Source organism: Rutidosis leptorrhynchoides, chromosome 2 (assembly GCF_046630445.1).
Source record: "Rutidosis leptorrhynchoides isolate AG116_Rl617_1_P2 chromosome 2, CSIRO_AGI_Rlap_v1, whole genome shotgun sequence".
Taxonomy (NCBI): Eukaryota; Viridiplantae; Streptophyta; class Magnoliopsida; order Asterales; family Asteraceae; genus Rutidosis; species Rutidosis leptorrhynchoides.
Window position 1 is genome coordinate 702,472,299 of NC_092334.1, and position 22,511 is coordinate 702,494,809.

At 33.2% G+C, this 22,511-nt stretch overlaps 2 pseudogenes; one reads left to right on the forward strand and one right to left on the reverse strand.

Annotated features, from left to right (window-relative positions):
• The window catches only part of LOC139890430 (glycerol kinase-like), a 194,473-nt pseudogene that overhangs the window by 127,671 nt on the left and 44,291 nt on the right, over positions 1–22,511 (forward strand).
• LOC139894250 (uncharacterized) lies at positions 1,719–14,023 on the reverse strand (annotated as a pseudogene).

The following is a 22,511-nucleotide window of genomic DNA, read 5'->3' on the forward strand; positions in this document are numbered from 1 at the left end:
TAAACCCAAAAAATTATTTTTATAATTTTTATAAGTTTCTATAAGTCTAATAACCTGTAGAAAAAATATTTTAAAAATGTTTTTTATTATTTTATAATTATTCTTAATTTACCTTCGAATTACATAATAATAGAGTTTAATTATATAATAATTACCAATTCGACCCAAGTAATTATTTTTATAATTTTTCCAGGTCTATATAAGTTTTATAAACTCAGAAAAAATTATATATATTTTATTTTTGGTTAAAAGTATTTATTACGAATTTTACATTATTTTTACGTTTAAACACTACATAATTCGTATTTAATTATAAATAATATTTCATAAATTATCAAAATTATTTTTATACATCATAATACTTATAATACTAATTATAACATATAAACATAATTAATTTCAAATTTTACAAAGAATATACAATAAATATAAATATAATCGAAAATATAAAAAAAATAGAAAGTACCTCAAATTTTCTTCAATGTTTTGATAGAACATCTTAAGTTTTTGTTTTTGGCAAGAAAATATGAATGAGGAGCCATGTATTTATAGGTAAAAAAGGTTGGTGAAAATAAAAAAAAATTAATAAAATAAAAGTGCCAATTTTGACAAAATAATAAAAACATATTAAAAATATTTTTAATAAGTTTTTATTTTTGAAAATATTTAATCAAAATTCATGGGCTCATTATTTAATTTATAAAAAAAATCTTATTTTTTTTATAAGCTAAAAATATAAATATTGATTAAAATAACTTATCATTTAATTAATAATTATGTTACATATAGTTTTATATATAATACACATTAATATTAATATTAACTAAAGTTTTTTTATATAATTAGTATAAACTTTAGTTAACAAAACGTGTTGACAAATATATATATATATATATATATATATATATATATAATCAACGTCGAATTTAATCATATATTAAGCATGGATAACAACCCTAGGGGCAAATTAGTAAATTCAAGTATGAAAATATGAAGGTTGTTATACTATCACCATCAGAAAAGATATTTATTATATTTTGATAATAAACATATTATGGTTAATTACATATATATAAATTAATTAAAAGGGAGATGATTATATTTGGTGACTAAATTTGAGTGAAATTAAATTTAGGGTTATTAACCAAAATGCCTTTTTAATTAACTCATTAGCGGGTGTTGAATAGTAAACTCAAAGTGCAAGACTCCAACTTATTGAAGGGGTTCGGGTTCGAGGGTCATTCTGATATTTTCAACTATTGTTGAATTTTTCTTTACAGACAAAAACGGGTGTAACATAAAACCCTACAATTTTTCTTTACACCATCTCCTGCCATTCCACATATATGCTTTCGCTCTTGTAGCTTCCCCACAATCTCAGATTTATGTTCAATATATATATATATATATATATATATATATATATATATATATATATATATATATATATATATATATATATATATATATATATATACTTGTTTTGACCCGTTGCCCGACCCGCTCATTTTTCCACCCTAGATTAAATATAGGTTGTTTACCAGGGAAGACTCCAGTGAAACCATCAGCCTTTTCGATTAATTCTTCAATTGGGATATCTGCAGTAGCTGAATCTTTGTTTTGACCAAGAAGTGAAGAATATGGGTACATATTGGTACCTATTCCAAGTCTGCAACCCGTTTCCTTGCCAATACCTAACTGATCACCGGTGATCATTTTCAAGTTGACACCAAGGTGTAGGGCCCGTCAAATGGTTTCGGCACTGTCAAATTCCCACCGGCCACCAGAGTTCCTTGGGTACTGTCTGTATAATTGATTAATTATTGAGTATCATAAGTTTTATATCAAAAATCCATAATTCTAATATATGTGACCTTTTATGTAATTAAAAATAGCAATATAATTGAAAACTTGATATGTTTAATGTAATCTTTGAAAGATGAATACTATAAAATTTCGTTAAATTTGGATACATTTTCAGACACTGACCTTTTGATATTATTAATACTAACATTATGATATATGGATATTTTTAGTTTTGTTCAACTTTTTGTTTTACTAGTTATAGATGCTTTGTCATTGGGACCAGTTTTGAGTAAATTTAATCCATTGAAAATGGCTGGCAACAAGTGGCCGGTGACTGTTATTAAATACGTTAGTTTCTGCAACAAATAATTTTCGTGAAAAAAATATCACAGGGGATGGTGCATCTGAGAGTGTATACAAAGCTTGTTTCAACGATCATTTTGTTGCGGCTCTTAAGAGAATCCATGGTGGAGGACCATATGCCCATAGAGGATTTCAAGTAATTAGAGGCGACAATTTTGACCCATTTCCTGATTATTTTTATGTCGAATAGTCAAAACAATTAATTTAGAAATTAGGGAATGGGTAACAAGTAACAACTAACAAGTTACTTTAAGTGGTTTATGTAAAGATTTACATTTAATTGATGCAAGCTTGCCGTTCAAAAAAAATAAAAAATTTACATTTAATTGCAATGAAATTGTTTTCTAATTGGTAGGTAGTCGATGCATTTAACTATTAATGAGCCCGATTTGACCGTATTATGTCATTTTTATTCAAAAATAACACATCATTTTAGCTTTAGAAATGGATAAAAAAAAAAAGTGTTGGTGGGTCAACCCAACCCAGTCGCTCGACCTTTTGATCCATTATAAGTCGTTTCGACCCGATTTTATTTTGACCCATAATCTCACTCGCCCGTCTTACAACCTCCAGTATGAATTGTTACCAATTATGTGTTTTGTTTGCAGCGTGAGATAAATTGTTTAAGCAGACTTCAACATCAAAAAGGTAAAAGAACAGTGAGACTAGGTTTTTGGTACATGAAATGATGCATAACGGTTCGCCAGAATCTCAACTGCATGGCTCATTATTCTGTCTTTTACAACAGTAATTACTATAATTTTAATTGAACAGCCATTATTATACAATAATCACTAGTACAAACAGATAATATATGTATTGTAAGATTCGTAACCTATGCTTACGGAAACAATCACAAAGGAAGTAATAACATGTATACAAACATTCTTCAACTAAAACAAACCACCTCCTACGCCAATTAGGATTTACATAAAGAATCCCAAAAAAGCCCATCAAGAACACAAACCATGCGGAGACCAAACTTGCACTAAAGAATACCATATCCACATCATACCATTTTTCGTCATTTTCTTCTGGTGCCATCAATGTCAAATTTGTTTTTGCAGGTGCACAACTCGTCGCTAATGGTGGTCCACAAAGAAAAGGATTGCCCTTATAGCTATCAGCAGTAAACGTTGAAAACTGGTTCACTTGCGGGAGGCTACCTGACAGATTGTTGTTAGCAACAATGAAAGTGGACAGAGAATACAACCCAGTCAGTTCCGACGAAACTTTACCACTCAAATGGTTTGATGAAATATCCAAACTCTCTATATCTGCTAGATTCGAGAAAGAACTTGGTATGGGTCCCATAAGTTGATTATGAGACAAGTTAACCGCATGAATGTGAACCAGCATTCCAAGTTCTTTTGGGATTTCACCGGTTAGATTGTTGCATGATAAATCCAACCCTGACATGTAATCAAGGATCCCACCTTTGTAGGAGTCAACCCTGCTTTTTGTCAGGAAGTGAACTTCATCTTGCTTTTTGTAGAGTTCATCAAGTCCTTGTGTATATGTGTACGCTAGATTTCTTTCATACTGATAAAATGTGGGCCCTGACATCACTCTAGCTAAAGAGTTTAAAAAGGAAAGTTGGCCACTCTGAGTAATATTTTGTAAGCAATTAGGTATTGAACCAGAAAGGAAGTTGCTAGATAGATCTAAGAGCCTCAAATAACTTAACTGGCACAAGCGCTTAGGAATTGAACCAGCGAAGTTATTATTTCTCAAAAGGAGGATTCTTAAGCTTGAGATTTCGCCTAAGAATTCTGAAATGTTACTTGATAGCTTGTTATTTCCAATATCCAAAGTCAAAAGATTTGTCAGATTACGAAAAGATTCAGGTATTGATCCCGTGAAACTGTTTGAATCCAAATGAAGATGCTCCATACTACTATACATACCCAAGCAAGATGGAATGGACTCAGAAAAATTATTATGAGAGATATCGAGAAACAAGAATGAAGCCGTCCCACATGGGAATTGACCTTTGAACATGTTGTCTCGTATCAAGAGTGTATCTAAGGTTGTGGTGTTGGTTAACCATCCTGGAATCACACCTGAAAATGAGTTGCCACTAATATCCAACATACTTAAAGAAACACCTTCAGTACTGACCTCTTTTGTGATCAGCCCTATAAACCGATTATTATCTAACAACAGAAACTCTAGCTGACTTGCGTTGAATTTTCTTGAAAGTACTTCACCGTACAATCTGTTATTAGATAGCTTTAAAACCATCAAGTCTTGACAGTTAGAAAGCAATCTCTCCGGAACTTCTCCTGATAAATTATTGTTAGATAAATCCAACCTTTGTATAATACTCAAATCGCCCATTGACCAAGGAATAGGGCCGTTCAAAGAATTTCGAGACAAGTTCAAGTACATTATATACGGAAAAGTATTTCCTATATCAAGAGGTATAGTACCTGTCATTTGATTATCTGACATATCCAAATACCGTGTATTAGCGTGCCTATACAACGGCATACGAATAGTACCAGAGACTGAGTTGTTCCTTAGTGTAACAACTTCCAGATTTGTATTAGTATTAATTAACCAATTTGGAAATCGCATCTCCAGTGAATTGTGAGACAGGTCTAGTACTTGTAATGTACGCTGATGAAGTAGAAAACTGGGAAGAACCCTTCCTCTAAGCCTGTTTAGACCGCAATTAGATAGGACAAGAATTTTCAGCTGAAAAATCGGAACCCAACCAATAGGCTCTTCTGTTTCAACCTCAAATTTGTTGTTGTTACTTATGAATGTAAAAAATTCTAAATTTGTATGATTGGAGAATGAGCTAAATGATAAAGAGCCTTCAAATTGATTTTGACTAAAATCAAGATGCACAAGAGATCTGAGATTAGCAAACAGTGAAGGCGGAAATGTTCCCGTGAATTGGTTATAAGAAATATCAAAAAGTTCAAGAGATGTTAGACTGCTCAAACACTCAGGAAGGTTTCCATCAAAGTTGTTATCACTAAGATGCAACTCTTGGAGATTCTTCAACCGGCACAACCCTGCACTCAGATGAAATAATTACAGTCATCCTTAACCACATTACATGAACTTCTCAATTATGTAAATTAAAAACAGTAAGCAATCCCAATGTTACCATCATCTGGTAATGAGCCTTCAAATTGACTATGACTAAAATCAACATACTCGAGAGATGTGAGATTAACAAAAAGTGATGGTGAAAGTGTTCCGGTGAATTGGTTTGAAGAAATATCAAAATGTTCAAGAGATGTGAGACTGCTCAAACACTCAGAAGAAAGGTTTCCATCAAACTTGTTTTGACTAAGATATAACTCTCGGAGGTTCTTCAGCTGGCAGAACCCTGCAGTCAAACGAAAAAATTACAGTCATTCTTTAGAGTATTTAATTTGTTATCTAAAAAAATGCTACAAAAGGAGTGCATTGATGAAATCACATTACACGAACTTTTCAGTTATGCAAAGTCATTAAGAGTATGCTTTAGATAGGTTACCATCATCTGGTAATGAGCCGCTGAGCTGATTGTAAGCAAACGAGACAACCTCAAGCGAAGATAATGTACTTATTGCAGATGGGATGCTCCCTTCTAAATGATTTTCACTCAAATCTAAGACCTCCAGATGGCGTAAAGATGCCAAAGCTAGATTAATTACAAAAGCAGATTATATATATGCATGTTAGTAATCAAGACACAAACTCTAAAGAGAGATTTCTGTATACTTGTGTCATATGAATAGTTGAAACTGGATTAGATTTTGCATCACATGTTGGAGCCTTCATATGACTTGGTAAGTACTTGATCATACTAAAAATCTTAAAGCAGTAATAAAATTTGTAGACAAATGAAACAAAAACCAATTACTTTACCTTCCATAGGCAGTGTTCCACGGATAGTATTACCCATTAAAGACAAAAATCTTAAGGATGGAAAAGTAGCCATTGCCCGTATGACATCATCTTTATTGAATTTGTTCCAATCGAGATTCAAGTGCACCAGGGTGCTCATGGTGCCTAAAACGTAATGCCAAGAAAAATATAAGTAGAATACATAACACCTCGGCGGAAACAATGTATTCCGTAATCTTAATACTTGAAAATTGATGAAAAGGTATACACTGTTATCTATGTATCTGCAATATATAGACATTAAATTACATTTATGAGACATTTAGTGTACTTAATAATAATCTAACCATTATATGCGAATGAGTGTAGGCCACAATCTCTTAAATCGAGTTCCTCTAAGTGAGTGAAACGAGATAATTCTGCAGAAAAGTTAAAGAAATAATAAGAAATAGCAAATTAGTTGTTAAAATGCAATGCAAACTTAGATAATATGAAATTAGTAATGTATGTAAATATCTAGATATTAAAATGTAAAAGAAATATCTAGATATTAATGAGGAAAAAAATTTAGATATTAAAATGTAAAAATCTAGATATTTTTATGTGGTAAAAATATCTAGATATTTATCAATGGAAAAATCTAGTGTGTAGAAGTTTCCATAGAGTAGTATAAATATGGGTGGTGATTTCATTTGTGAGTAAGTTGTGAAAAGAGTGAGTTGAGAAGTAGAGAAGAAGTAAGAAGTGAGAAGAGTGTGAGTAGAGAAGAAAAGCTTGTAATGGGTGTGTTGGGCTCGTCGAAGCTTCCAACAATTGGTATCAGAGCCAGGTTGTTCGGGACCATTGCTAGTGGAGGTACTCATCGGTAAACGTTGGACGTTTACATCGTCTTGTTGACACCAAGGCCCTAAGGGGAGATTCTGTCAGAGCACAGTTAGGGACTGTGAAAGCTCATTGGTCTGGGACCAAGCTTATTGGACGTTGGACGTCATGATGACAGATCTTGCAAGTACGAGCAGTGGAATCAAGAGTCTCAATAACCACAACTATAGTTATTGGCGGACTTGCATAGAATCCTACCTACAAGGACAAGATTTATGGGAAATAGTTGCTGGCAGTGACACAACGCCTCCACCGAAAGAAAATGTCGAAGCCTTGAGAAAATGAAACATCAAGGCCGGGAAGGCTTTATTTATATTGAAGACTACAATCGAGGAGGATCTATTGGAGCACATCCGTGACGAGAAAACACCAAAGGCAGCTTAGGAAACTTTTAAAAAATTATTTTCAAAGAAGAATGAAGCACGCCTCCAGCTCTTGGAAAATGAACTCGCAGTTATCTCACAAGGAAGTCTATCTATTTCTCGGTATTTCACCAAGGTGAAATCTATTTGTCGTGAGATATCTCAACTTGCTCCTGAAGAGAAAGTGAGTGATGCAAGGATGAAGAGAATTATCATCCACGTCTTAAGATCCGAGTATAATGGATTTATAGCCGCTGTGAGAGGATGACCTACTCAACCATCATTAATAGAGCTGGAGAATGGCTAATCAAGAGGCATTAGCCAAGCAGATGAATGAAGTAACCATAAAAGACGGAGAAGATGCACTCTTCACCAATAAGAAGAAAGCAACATCTCGAAGACAAGAGGCGATGAAAGAAAGTAAGACATATGGGTGGAAGGGTCACCCAAAATCAAAAGGCAACGCTTCAGGGGGAGCTCAACAAGGAAGAAGAGATCATCGCCAACAATACGGGGAAAATGATAAGAGAAAGAATGATGAATGCTTCAATTGTGGCAAGAAGGGTCATTTTGCTCGAGATTGTAGATTCCCCAGAAGGCGAACTTTCGAAGGAAATGTGGCCGCCGCAAGAAATGAGAAGAAAGAGGTCACATTCGAAGCATCCATTAATGAGGAAACTTGGGATGCAGAAGCAGGACTCTGCGTTGAAGCTGACATGGATGATCAAGCTCTTGCAGCAACCTTAAAGTCAAAAATAAACTACAAAGATGATTGGATCATTGATTCTGGGTGCTCAAATCATATGACCAATGATGAGACGAAGCTATAAGAAATGGATGATTACAAAGGAAAGAGAGTCGTGTTGACAGCCGACAATTCAAGGTTGTCTATTTCTCACATTGGAAAGACAATAATTCCAAGTGAAGGTGGATCTCATAAGCTTCAACTCGAGAAGATGTATCTTGTCCCTGTCCTAAAGAAGAATTTACTGTCAGTACCACAATTGACAGCAGAAGGGAATTATGTGCTCTTTGGACCAGAAGATGTGTCCGTATTCAAGAGAGTGAAGGTGGTTGGCAATCCAATTATGCAAGGAAGAAGAATAGAGTCGGTCTATGTACTATCTGCTGAAACAGCATATGTGGATAAGACTCGAAAGAATGAGACGGCTGATCTTTGGCATGAACGTCTTGGGCATGTGGGCTACAACAAGTTAAAGGAGATGATGGTGAAACACATAGTAAATGGGCTTCCTCAAATTGATATCCGAACAAATATAATTTGTGCTGGATGTCAATTTGGCAAAGCTCACCAATTGCCATTCAAGGAGTCAGCGCATCAGTCCAAGACACCACTAGAGCTCATACACTCAGATGTCTTCGGCCCAGTGAAACAAACATCACTTGGAGGCATGAAGTATATGGTGACATTCATTGATGACTTCTCAAGGTATGTGTGGGTTTACTTCATGAAAGAAAAGTCGGAGACTTTTCAGAAGTTTAAAGAGTTCAAGAAGAAGATAGAAAGTGGGCTCAATAATAAGATTAGGTGCTTACGCACAGATAATGGAGGAGAATATTTATCGACTGAGTTCAATATGTATCTTGAGAAGCACAATATCAGAAGGCAATTAACTTGCCCTAATACTCCACAACAGAATGGAGTGGCAGAACGTAAGAATCGTCATCTTGCTGAAACTTGTCGAAGTATGCTTCATGGTAAGAATGTACCAGGAAGATTTTGGGCCGAATGTATGAGGACGGCTTCATACGTGATTAACAGACTCCCACAAACAAAGTTGGGATATATTTCACCATATGAAAGATTATGGAAGATCAAGCCAACCGTCAATCATCTCAAGGTTTTTGGATGTGTATAAAGCTTGACTTGTTGCTAGAGATTTTTCTCAACAATATGGGCTGGATTATGAAGAAACGTTTAGTCCAGTGGCGAAGATCACAACAATTCGAGCTCTACTAGCTTTAGCCGCTAGCAAATCTTGGAAGCTGTGGCAGATGGATGTCAAGAACGCTTTCTTATATGGAGAACTTGACAAAGACATTTATATGGATCAACCAAGAGGCTTTGAGAACAAAATCCATCCCGAGCATGTCTGCAAATTAAAGAAAGCATTATACGGCTTGAAGCAGGCTCCAAGAGCTTGGTACGGGAAGATTGGCGAGTTCTTAGTACAAAGTGGTTTCACAGTTGCCCCTTCAGATTCTAGTTTATTTGTGAAACAAGATCAAGGAAATTAGTCATAGTGCTAGTATATGTGGATGACTTAATCATCACGGGAGATCACTATGAGGAGATCCAAAGAACAAGAGAGAATCTGTCTATCAGATTTCATATGAAGGAGCTTGGAGAACTCAAACATTTTCTTGGACTCGAAATAGAGCAGAAAAGAGAAGGATTATTTCTGGGACAACAGAAATATGTGCGTGATCTTTTACAAAAGTACGGAATGCTTAATTGCAAACCTATCTCAACTCCGATGGATCCGAATACAAAACTACGAGCAGATGAAGGAAAAAGTCTTCAAGACGTTACCATGTATCGAAAGATGGTCGGAAGTCTTATTTATCTCACACTAAGCCGGCCAGACATATCTTATGCAGTTGGAGTGGTTAGTCGATACATGAGCAATCCGAAGAAGCCTCACCTTGATGTTGTACGACGCATCTTAAGGTATGTTAAAGGCACTATTAACTTTGGCATTTTATACAGGAAAATAAAAGAATGTCATGTGATTGGATATTGTGATGCCGATTATGCTGGAGACTATGATACACGACGGTCAACAACTGGATATATGTTTAGTCTTGGATCGGGAGTAATATCATGGTGCAGCAAGAGACAACCAACAGTATCCTTGTCAAGCACTGAAGCAGAATATCGATCGGCATCATCAGCAACACAAGAAATTACATGGTTGAAACAACTAATGGAAGATCTTCATCAATCAACAGATTATCAAGTAAATCTTATTTGCGATAACCTATCAGCTATACGACTAGCAGAGAATCCAGTCTTTCATGCAAGAACAAAACATATAGAAGTGCACTATCATTATGTTCGTGAGAAGGTCCTTGAAGGGAAAATCAAGATGATGCCAACAAAGACAGATGAACAGGTTGCGGATATATTCACCAAGAGCCTAAGTAAACCGAAGTTTACAAAATTCAGAGAAGCACTTGGAATGGTCTGCAAGTCATCGTTGGAAGAAAATTTGCATTGAGGGGGAGTGTTAAAATGCAATGCAAATTTAGATAATATGAAATTAGTAATGTATGTAAATATCTAGATATTAAAATGTAAAAGAAATATCTAGATATTAATGAGGAAAAATCTAGATGTTAAAATGTAAAAATCTAGATATTTTTATGTGGTAAAAATATCTAGATATTTATTCATGAAAAAATCTAGTGTGTAGAAGTTTCCATAGAGTAGTATAAATATGGGTGGTGATTTCATTTGTGAGTAAGTTGTGAAAAGAGTAAGTTGAGAAGTAGAGAAGAAGTAAGAAGTGAGAAGAGTATGAGTAGAGAAGAAAAGCTTGTAATGGGTGTGTTGGGCTCGTCGAAGCTTCCAACATTAGTTATGCTAGTTAAGATGAAACTTAGATGTTTAATAATGTCTACATATATTATATATGATTATGATACACATGCATTGCATCAGAAAAGAAGTTCTCCATAGTGAATCAGAATAACTAAGATGAAGAATCTTGAGAGATGGGAGGGAACTTAGACACGATATGACGCTCCTGTTGAAAAGGTTTCTTCCAAGAGATATAAGTCTGTGATTATAGAATTTTTTTTTTTTTTTTTTTTGAAAAGCAAGTAAATTATATTAATATAAACCGGATAAGTACAAGTCCCTATAAACTATACAACGAATATTACAACTCGATTACATTTGATGACTATGATCATGCGAGTATGCGAGATTCGAATAGTTCAGCCGATTCCTGTTCTTTGTGTATCCGAGAAGATGTAGGAGGATGGGTTTATGAGCCATTGGTGCCACTCGATTGGTGATTTTTTTGCTCTTTTTGAGATCCAAGAATAGCTTTGTGTTTGTATTTCGTTGAGTATGATGTCGTGGTTCCAATCTTTCTTGCTAAAGACTTTTAAGTTGCGGTGTTTCCATAGGATGTAGATGGTGGACCATTTGGTGGCTTGCCAAATTGAGGTACCGGTTTGATTGGAGGAGAGGTTTTGGTTGATTGATGTAATGTCGGAGAAGTTAGTTAGTAAGTTGTTGGGGAGCTTCCACCATTGTAGAATGGAACTCCATATTTGAGTGGTTTTTGGACATAGAAAGAGGATATGATCTATGGATTCGATTTGCGCTTCGCAAATTGGGCACAATATTGAGTCAAGGTCGATATTTCTTTTGTCGAGTTCGGATCTAGTTGGTATTCTACCGTTTATGACACGCCATATGAAAATGCAGATTTTTTGTGGTAAGAATTTATTTCTAGGTGTTGGTGTCGAACTGTGTGAAGTTGCGAGTTTTAAGTTATCAAGGATATGAGATAGCATTTTTGTAGAGAAGGAACCGGAAGGGTCGAGGTTCCATTTCCATGAATCCGGCGCCTCGGTAAGGGAGATGGATGATATGAGATTGTTTAGTTCAGTTAGCGTCTGTGATTATAGAATTGAACAAGTGTAGCTAAGTTGGTCGATTTATTTCAACAATTCAATGTTCTGAACTATCCACATACAATTGTGCCTATTTAAAGAGTTAAAATTGTACCAAAGGGCCATTGGCCTAGCAGTTTCAAGGTGGCCCTTCCAACAATGAGTTAAGTTGAGGGTTCAAGTCATGGGATGGGACAATTGTAGATATTCGTGGTAGTGGGTGTATTGTGCGAGTTGCCTTTAAAATTGTATATATGTGCACAGTACGTCGATAACAAAAAGAAAGAACTAAAAGTAGAGTGATAAATAGGACGGATGTACGTACCTTGAGCTGGAAATGATTCAGAAGAAAAAGTATTGACACTAAGATCTAGTACTTGGAGTGATGGAAGAGCTTTTAAAGATGTTATAACGCTTTCATTGAATAAATTACCCGCAAGGTTTAAAACTTTTAGATTCGTCAACATCAATTTCTCTTCAAAACCTACAATCATGCATCTTAATTCTCAATGACAGCATATATAATTAAGGAAAGCAACGATAAATAAATATACATACAAGTCAACTTTTCCATTATTGTGTTTGGATTTATCAGAAACTGACAACTTACTAGTACTTTCTAAAATCATTTACAACATTTCAGCTGGACACATACGGAGAAGAAGTTACTCATGTAGTTGATCTCAATGCATGTTGCACAACACGTGAAAACATGGGTATGTTTAATTACTAGAAATGATGATGATTACCTTGCACTAAGAAAGTACCTTGATAGCTATTGTCGCTCACATTCAATACCTCCAAATTTTCCAAAGCTGCAAAATCTACAATATATGTAAAAATGGTATGTATAAGTCTCTTGATAACATATATGCATGTACATGTACTATACAAAAAGTTATAGGGCGAAAACGATACCATGAGCAGCAAAGTTTCCTTTCAATTTATTATTAGTAAGATCCAGAACTTTGAGTGAAGTAAGCGCGCCCAAATAAGGAAAAATCCCATTTGTAATTAAATTATGCGCGAGGTCCAATATTTCTAAGTTTTTCAAACTAGACAGCTTTTCTAGTCCTGCAATAAAAATGTTATATTGTTGTTTCAATAACTTGACTTTCTAAATATGTTATCTAATAAAAGAAAGTTGAATGGCTTGTGATTGGCAAATGTATCTTTGATTGTCGAATAGTTTGGTCGATCAACCTATAGGCACACTTAAATCAAAATTTATTTTAACACTTTTGGTTTACAAAAAGTAAAGCTAGTTAATATACTTGTACTAACATTTGATATCAGCCAGACGAAGACAAACCAATACTGTTCATCACCATCAGAAAAAGATATTTTGTTATATTTTAATAATAATAAATATATTAAGGTTGATTACACATGAATTAATTAAAACGGAGATAATTATATTTGGTGACTAAATTTGACTGATATTAATTTTAGAGTTATTAACCAAAACGCCTTTTTAATTAACTGATTAGCTGGTGTTGAATAGTAAACTCAAGTGCAAGCCTCAAAATTATTGAAGGGGTTCGGGTTCAAGGGTAATTATGATATTTTCAACTATTGTTGAATTTTTCTTTAGGAAAAAAAAAAAAAAAAAAAAAAAAAAAAAAAAAACGGGTGTAACACAAAACCGTTCAATATGTATCATTACTCATAGTAAATTAGACAATGATGTACATGATACATGTGCTCACAATTCCATCATCCAGGTGATCCGATGACAAATCGAGACTTCTCAACTCTTTAAAATGAAGAAAAAGAGACACATTTAATGGCCAAATCCTTTCGTCCTCTTCATCCTCTATTCCAATAATGTTTTCAAATAACAAGTTTATTACATGACCAGTAGTTTTGTTGCACTCGACCCTCTCCCAATCACAACACTCTCTGCCATCATCAACCCAAGTTGGAAGAAGTGGGTCAGCATCAGAAACAAATAAATGATCGATAAGAGACACTTTGATTTGCAGCAGCGCCTTACTCTCCTCTTCAATACAACTACCTTGTATAATTCTGGCCATTAGAATATGAATCATCATCATAATTAACAACAACCAGTTAAACCAAGATTTGTGCTTACTCATACACCAATCCATTTTAGTAGATATAGCAAGTAAATAATAATAATCAGTCACAAATGATGCTATAATTTCCAGTTTCTTAATAAAAAACGAATGCAAGCATATAAATAATGTGTACTTGAATATTACTTGGAATTTGAGTCGATGTATATGTAGCACCGATATGATATAAGTCATCAAGTCAATGAAGTAAACTTCTCATAATTACTGAGTGCTACTGAATAGAAGTCATCGAATCAATGAAGTCAACTTGAGTGGATGCCAGCCAAAGGCAACCTTGACTTATCAACAAACTTCCAAATATCAGTATACGTTTTCCTTATATGTTTATGTAACTAATACTAGTATGGTTTCATACATATACAAAGTATATATACGATTGAAATCATCACCAAATGTGATATGTATTTTATTATTAACATCTATCTACTAACTTGAAATTACCCTTGAATACCGCATTACCGCTTAACAATGTGTTATGAATGGTAAATGTTGTCTAAATTAATAATGATTTAATAAAACTGGTTTTTATTACACCTATTATTGAACATCTAAGTTCCAATGTAAATTGGGTTCTGATAATGTTATTAAAAATTTAAACAAAAAAGGTATGGTTACAAATATATCTACAAATTCTGACCTGATACAAGATTGGTGTTCTACTTCTGTTGGCAATTAACACTAATTTTTCGATCTTCAGAATGGTCCTTGTTGGCCTCATTGTCACGCAAATGTGTTCACCGGTGCTGTTTACATGATAACGAGACCGTAAGCATAGTTTGCTTAAGACAAAAATGAACTAGTATATAATTGTTAACACATTTACTATCTTGTATAATTCTGGCCATTTGAATATGAATCATCATTATCATAATCAACAACAACCACCATTTAAACCAACATTTTTGATTACTCAAACACCAATCCATTTTAGTAAATAGAGTAAGTAAATACTAATTACTAATAATACGTCATAAATGAAGCTTAATAACCTCGTATCTTAGCATAAACATATGCATATTTTATGGGACCACAATATTTAATATATTATCTACATTTTAAAAGATATCAATTCTTTTTCCCCCACTAAGCCCAAGTACTTGCTTTCCATTTAGTAATCCATCACCTAAATGATAACATCTATTTGAAACACACGTTTCCATTATTTATTAGTCACTACAAAAAGCAATTTATATATTTGATAGACAAGTCAGATATTCTTATTACAAATTGTATTTGTATTAAATCAAACTTCCATTAGCATCACAAAGTTGCATATCATGAAGATCCCTAGTCCCAACTTACGCATACAAATCATGCATCACTTATTATCAGCATGTGATATATAAATTAAACTTTGATTTGATACAACACTAGACTCAGTGGCGGAACTTGAGTTCGACTACAGAAAGGGTGAAACTAGTGACAGAGGGGTAAACACTACAAAAAAACCTTATTTCTTGGTTAAAAAAAGGAAAAAAAATAAGTGTAAAATACATAATAGAATCTGACACTTAATTGCAGTATAATACATAATAGAAGTCATCAGGTCGTCGGCTCTAGTTATTGAGTCGAAAACAAGCGTCGATTTATTTGCGACTTGACTGACTCTTAGAGCCTAAAGGAAATTTCAGGCAGGATTTAAAACTCATGAAAATTTGAGTTTACCATTTTCATGGTGTCTCAATTTTATTTTATTTTTTTAAATAATTTTTCCTACTTATTGGCCGGAGGTCCACTCGGAAGCAATCTCTCTATCCGTTGAATGGAGAGAGGGATGACTTTCTCTACTTTTAAGTGTGTTTTCACTTTGGGTGGAGAAATGACTTGTTTTTATTCTCGGATAGGGGAAGGATTGTAGACACATCTCACATCCCCCATACACCACTTACGTGGTATTGGGTTTCGTTGTCGTTGTCGTTGTTGTTGTAGAAGTCATGAGGTCAACCAAGTCAACTTGATAGGATGCCAGCCAAAGGCAACCTTGACTTATCAACAGACCTTTAAATTTTCAACATCAGCCAAAGGCAACCTTGACTTATCAACAGACCTTTAAATTTTCAACATCAGGCCAATCATCATATCGCACGAATCACTCCAAATATTTTATCTTGACTTCCAACAAACTTATTAAGTTTCAAATATAAGTATATGTTTTCTCTATATATTTATGCTGCTAAAGTAACATTATCATGTATTACATTGAATACATCATTAGATGTGATATGTATTTTGCTATTTACATGTACTACCTTGATGTTAACCTAAATACCACTTATTAGCACAGTGGTATGATTAGCAAATTCCAAATTCTGTCTTAGAAAACTGATTTATATTTACACCTATTCAAAATCAAACAACTAGAGTCTATTCTTGAACGTTTAAGTTCCGTTACAAAATTACGTTCAAATATTTTAATTAAAATTATAGCAAAAAAAATAATGGTTATAAAATTATTTATAGCACGCGCGCGCACTCATACACTATACGTACATCTAACCTGATGCAAGGTTGGTGTTCTACTTCTGTTGGCAACTAACAACGATTCTCGATCCTAAGAGTGGTCCTTTTACTCATCGTTACCCAAATGTGTTCACCGGTGCTTTTTACATGAAAATGAGACGTAAATGTAATTCATTTATGGCAAAAATACTACATGTGTTTACCATATGTATATACGATCTCCACTATTTCGGTAAGATGATCCCGATGAAGCATACAGCCATACACAGGTTAAATATGAATACATACTTTTGTAGATACTTATGTAGTCAATAATACAAAATGTTTGGTAATGTAAATCAAACATACACAAGCACGGAGAACAGGGGACATTTAAAAGAGTGTAGACTGACTTACAATAGCAGAACAAGAGAATAAAAAACCCTAAGTCTGATAAGACTAAAATTATTCTATCATTTTCAAACCTACTGGTATATACTTGATTTGGTATTAAACATTAAATTTAGAATAACATTCATATAAAATCGATAAAACTCTAGAACAAGCTAGAGAAAAACGCATAAAATAATTTAAAAAAAAAAAAACTTTCACGGAATCCAAAAATCTCGCATGGAATAAAAAAATCGACAGAGATTAAACAGATATGGACATATAGATAACTACCTGATACGGTTTGCGTTTTTAGAGATGTAAATCGGAACAACTAGCTAAAACTAGCCAGCAGCGGTCGGCGATCGAAATTAGCGGCGGAGAGCGACGGAAGGAGCCAGAGATGGATGCCAGTCGTTAAAATCACCAGTCTCCGCCGTGCTTTTCATTTCTCTCTTTTTCACTTTATACATCTATATAGCTATTTCTATCTTCTATTTCTATGTATAAATTTTTAAAATAATAATAATAATAATAATGTTAATAATAAGAATTATTCAAGTTTTTAAAAATTTTAAAAATTTTAAAAATAGAAAAAAAAAATTAACCTCTAATTGATGATGTCATTAAAATAATTAATTATTTTTAATAAAAATATTACATGTTAATTGTATAATATATAAAGCACATTATGTACAACCTTAAAATAAAATACTTATGACCACATATACAATATTTGAATCATTATGTACAACCTTATGGTAAAACACCTCCATTATCATATGTACAATATTTGAAATATTATGTATACAATCATATGATAAAACATCCTCATAATCATATGTACAAACTTTAAAACAAATTATACAATCTTTTACAAAACACCACATGAACACATGTTCAAACTTTGAAGCATATTATTTAACCTTTATATAATTATTATATTTTAGTTTTAAAAAATTAAAGAGACGTCTGTTATTACTATTAATTATTATTAAAAATATAAATATTCAATTTTAGAGCAAACTTTATTATTATTATATTATTATTATTCAAATATGAGTTCTCTTTACAAGATTAGTTATGTTATATATGTATGCGAAATACATGTCTAAATAAAATGTTGTAATGTAGCTTTTATGACAAGAAAAATAATAATTGTGATGAAAATTGAATAAAGTGGTAGGAGAATAAATGTAGTTCATTTATTCTGACCAAGTTAAGTTTATCAATATGTTTGAAAATACAACGACAAGTTTCTTAGTTGGAATATGTGGTTCCACGAATCATTAACTAAATGACATTAGCATTTGCGTTCATTTAATATCTAAAACATGTCATTAAAATGTTTCGTTTTCGTGTTTCCACGAGTCATTTCACTGGTATATATATATATATATATATATATATATATATATATATATATATATATATATATATATATATATATATATATATATATATATATATAGTCATAATCAAGATGGAAGCACTTTGGGGGGGGGGGGAAGTAAATTTTTTTCGATTTTTTTTTCATACATCAAGTTTAGGTGAAAATATGAACCTTTAAAAAGACACTTTGTGATGAATGTTATTATTTAGGCGGGAAAACGGTTGAAGAAATAATTGATAACATTCATCATGAGTAATGTTATTCCTAATAATATTTTTGGAACATTGTTATCTTTCATCTTATATGAAGTTTTTTTTTTCAAAATTTAACCCAATTTAGAGTTTAGGGTTTAGGGTTTTGGATTTTGGGTTTAGGGAGGGTTTAGTGTTACGGGTTTAGTCCCTAAACCCAAAACCCAAAACTCTAAACCATTTGTGTTTAAAATTCAATCTAAGCCCTAATTTCTAACCCTAAACCCTAATTTCTAAACCCTAAACCCTAATAGCTAAACCCTAATTTTTGAACCATAATTTCTAAACCCTAATTACTGAACCCTAATTTTTAAACCTTAACAAAAAAAAAATTCAAAAGCATAATATTACACATGATGCATGTTTTCATTTTTTTTCTTTGAGCGTTTTTTCGCCAAGATAATAGCATTCATCACAAAGTGTCTTTTTTAAATGTTTATATTTTCATGTTATCTTGATGCCTGAAAAAAACGAAAAAGAAAATAACTTCTCCCCCATTGTAACGTCCTCCCAATAGGGTCTAGAAGGAACGCCACTAATATCAAAACATACCAACATATTATAATAAACGAGAACAATACTAAATGATGAATTTAACTTTAATGAGTACGCAGCGGAAAATGAAATGTCGTTACAATGACAGGAATAACAATAACGTAAATGTTCACATGCAGAAGTAATAAATATGATATCTCTTGATCCTATGTCCAAGTAGCATCACATAAGCAGTAAGTATAAGAGCTTGAATCAAACAGCACCTGAGACAAAATATGCTAAAGTGTCAACCAAAAAGGTTGAGTGAAGTTCATAGGTTTAACAAAAAGTTTGACCGTTGTTTTAGACCACAAGATTTAGTTTGTAAAGTTGATCTCCCGCAGGATCAAAAAGTTATGCCAATGCGTGATATTTAGACTAAACGTTCAAGTTTGCCCCATGACAAGTTGTGTCTGTCCTTGTCGGTTTAATTTCATTATTAAGTAATACAATGACTTAGTCAAATGTATCGGGGACGTTACTCCCGATAGGCCTACCCCCAATAATTAAGCAAGCAGCAGCAATTAAAAATATCATTGTAGGGACTTAGTCGGACATAGCCAGGTATAGCATAGTTTAACAGTTTGGTACTTGTGTCTAAAGTGTAAAAAGTAAAAACAGCATGTGTCTCACCCCGAGTAAAAGTAAGTAAGTTTTCTAGCAATTAAAGAGGGGCTATGAATTCACCTTAAATAGCAGTTGAAGTATTCCACGCAAGAAGGAAAGTAAATCAAGTAAGTGATCTGGATATCAACCTAGAGGTATAACGTTTGATTAGTTAATGTCTAACTGACATAAAGTATGTTTATTAATATAGCAACTATATTGACAGTGACGGTTTTCGAGAAAAGTTCCTATTTCTCAAAAGTTTCTATTTTTGGAAACTTACTATTTATGGAAAGCTTCCACTTATAGTAAGCTTCTAGTTTAAGAATGTTCGGGTTATAATTCTTAACAAAGATGTTGTACAATCTCGCCCAAACTTCGTTGCTAACATGCAAGTCACTCGAATGATCTATTGTTACCGAGTGGCCCAGGATCTCTTGACCAGAATCTAAGTCTTGGCATTCGAGATCCACAAGCGTCCCATAATGGTAACAAGGATCACCCTAGGCCACAAGTAGCGGTGATGTTTGTAGTCTTTGTACACTATCTTTAATTATAACCTTCACGTTAGGTGCGTATATACATATATATTCATTAATTCAATTTTAATTATAATTCATATATATTAATTCATAAAAATACTTTTATAATTTTTAGTAACATATATTATTAATTATAACATGTTATTTATTTTATTTTTAATTGCATATAATTTATAACATTATTTACATGTTTCGGTAAAAAAATAATAATAAACCGAAGTATTAAATGTTAGGTCATGGGATAATGCACAAAATAAAATAATAAAAGTAGTTTTTCCATTATAATTTTTAATTAAAAAGTAATTTATTTATTTATTTATTTATTTTTTAATTTCATTTATTTTAAGGAGTTTTTTTATATATATAAATAAACAATTTGATTTAATGTTTTTCCAAGAATATTTGTCAATAATATTTTAATTATTTTTTTATTATTTTTTATTTAATTAATAAATATAAATTTTGCATAAAAATAATAAATAATTCGGTATTTTGTATTTTTAATAATAATTATGATTTTAATTATTAAACTATAGTTTTAGTAAGTTTGTAAATATTATTACATTTATATATAATTGGATTTATTATATAGTTAAATATATAATACATTAACTAAATAATAAAAGTGATACAAATTTTATATACTTAGTTAAATTATGTCAAATTATATAAATTAATAATATATTATTTATTTAAGCGTACATTGTTGACTAAAAATTACTATTCGGTCAATATTTAGTTGTATACAACAACCCTTAATACATATAGTCAGGCAGATAACCCTATGGTTAATTTAGTAAATTTAGAAGTCGAAAAGTGAGGGTTGTTACAGTACCTCCCTGTTAATAAAAGCTTCGTCCCGAAGTTTTAGGTAGACTTCTCGGATGCATCAGCGGTTGAGAAGAGATGGGGATATTTCTGTTTCATTTGGTCTTCACATTCCCAGGTATACTCGGGGCCACGTCGTGAATTCCAACGGATCTTAACAATAGGTATGGTGCTTTGTTTTAAGCGTTTAGCAGATCGGTCCATGACTTCTACGGGTTCCTCTATGAAGTGCATTTTATCATCAATGCGAATGTCATCCAAAGGAATAACGAGAGTGTCATCAGCGAGACACTTTTTAAGATTCGAGACATGAAATACGTCGTGTACGCTGCTAAGTTCAGCAGGTAATTCTAATCGATAAGCCACTGGTCCGATCCTTTCAGTAATCTTGAAGGGTCCAACAAAACGCGGACTTAGTTTGCTTCGTTTACCAAAACGGACGACGCCTTTCCATGGGGATACTTTCAACATGACTTTGTCACCAACTTGGAATTCCAAATCTTTCCGACCTTTATTAGCATAGCTCTTCTGTCGGCTGCGGGCAGTTTCTATTCGTTTCTTAATCTGAACTATCTTTTCGGTTGTCTCGTGTATGATTTCAGGACCAGTTAACTGTCTGTCCTCTAATTCATCCCAGCACAGTAGGGATCTATATTTTCGTCCGTATAAGGCCTCAAAAGGTGCAGCCTTAATACTTGAGTGGTAACTATTATTGTAAGAGAATTCAACCAAACGCAAATGTCTATCCCAGCCTTTGCCGAAGTCGATAACACAAGCGCGAAGCATATCTTCCAATGTTTGAATGGTTCGTTCACTTTGACCATCGGTTTGCGGATGATAAGCAGTACTCATGTCGAGTTGAGTTCCAAGAGCAGTTTGTAAGGATTTCCAGAATCTGGAAGTGAATCTACTGTCGCGATCGGATATGATTGATATAGGAACACCATGACGAGAGACAATTTCTTTGATATACAATTGTGACAATCTCTCCATCTTGTCGGTCTCCTTGATCGGTAAGAAATGAGCAAATTTAGTAAGACGATCTACTATGACCCATATAGTATCATTGCCACTAGAAGTCTTGGGCAATTTAGTAATAAAGTCCATAGCGATACATTCCCACTTCCACTGCGGAATATCGGGTTGTGTCAACAGAACAGAAGGCTTTTGATGTTCAGCCTTGACTTTCAAATAAGTGAGACACTTACTAACATAAGTAGCAATGTCGGCTTTCATATTAGGCCAACAGTAGAATTCCTTCACATCGTGGTACATCTTACTGGAACCCGGATGAATAGAATACCTAGTCTTATGCGCTTCATCCAAGACTAGTTCACGGAGATTACCGAAGCGAGGAACCCAAATTCTGTTGCCAAAGTACCGTGTACCATTAGCTTTCACTTGGAGTTGATTCTCGAAACCGATAGGTCCTTCACCTTCGATAAGTGTTGGTTTAATAGCTTCCAGTTGAGCTTCGCAGATTCGTGATATAAGATTTGATTTGATTTTCAGGTTTA